General features: G+C 37.4%; 1 protein-coding gene across 1 annotated transcript in view; it reads left to right on the forward strand.

Moving 5' to 3' along the window:
• Positions 1-836, forward strand: part of LOC103267324 (embigin-like) — a gene marked incomplete at its 3' end in the record, with an annotated part of 46,301 nt that overhangs the window by 16,484 nt on the left and 28,981 nt on the right. The gene's annotated exons all lie outside the window — the stretch shown is intronic.

Genomic DNA, 836 nt, shown 5'->3' on the forward strand with positions numbered 1-836 from the left:
ATGTTGCCTGTTGTTTTATTGTTTGTTTAAAATACTTTGACAGAGGGATGATGTGCAAAACATTACCAAAGCCCAACACTAAATTTACCATGTTAGCTTCACTTGTTTGTAATTGCTTTTTATGTGGAAAGGATTCCATCTACCCTACCTTCTAAAATACAAGTTTCTGAAGTATAAATCTCTAAATGTTAGCAGTAAAAATCATAGAACACCACCACCTCTCATGCTGGTGAATGCTGGAGCTAAAATTAGGACATTATTCTACACTAAGTATTCAACCTTTCCTAGAAATTATTTTCATGAGCTTATATGTAGATTTTTTTTTTTTTTTTGCAACATGAGGGATATTCAAAAGGTAAGACTAGTCATTATTTTGTAAATACTCTTTAAAAGGCTTAGTTGTTTACAACTTAGACAAAACATTTTGGTTTGCTTCAGTTTCGAAGTTTTCCATCACACTGCTTATAAAGAATTGTCCAGGACCTTTTTCCCCATCTGAACATCCCAATTCTTCTATTCCTGATTCACCTATCTTTCATCTCAGAATATTACAATTCTAGAACCAGTGCATTCTGGATACAACTTTGTTTTAGAACTTTGGTTCTCTACTTGGCTTTACATCAGACTTACCAGAAAGCTTGAAAAATACTGATACTTGGATCCTGCCCTCCAAAACTCTGGTTAACTTGGCCTGGGAGTCAGCATGGGCATTAGTTTTAACAGTTCCCATGTGATTCTAAGCCAGTTGAAAACCATGGCTTTGGCCGGGCTCGGTGGCTCAGCCTGTAATTCATGCTTTGGGAGGCCGAGGTGAGTGAATTGCCTGAGCCCGCGGG

This window comes from Carlito syrichta, unplaced genomic scaffold (assembly GCF_000164805.1).
Source record: "Carlito syrichta isolate Samal-C Ts95f unplaced genomic scaffold, Tarsius_syrichta-2.0.1 Scaffold102007, whole genome shotgun sequence".
NCBI classification, from domain to species: domain Eukaryota; kingdom Metazoa; phylum Chordata; class Mammalia; order Primates; family Tarsiidae; genus Carlito; species Carlito syrichta.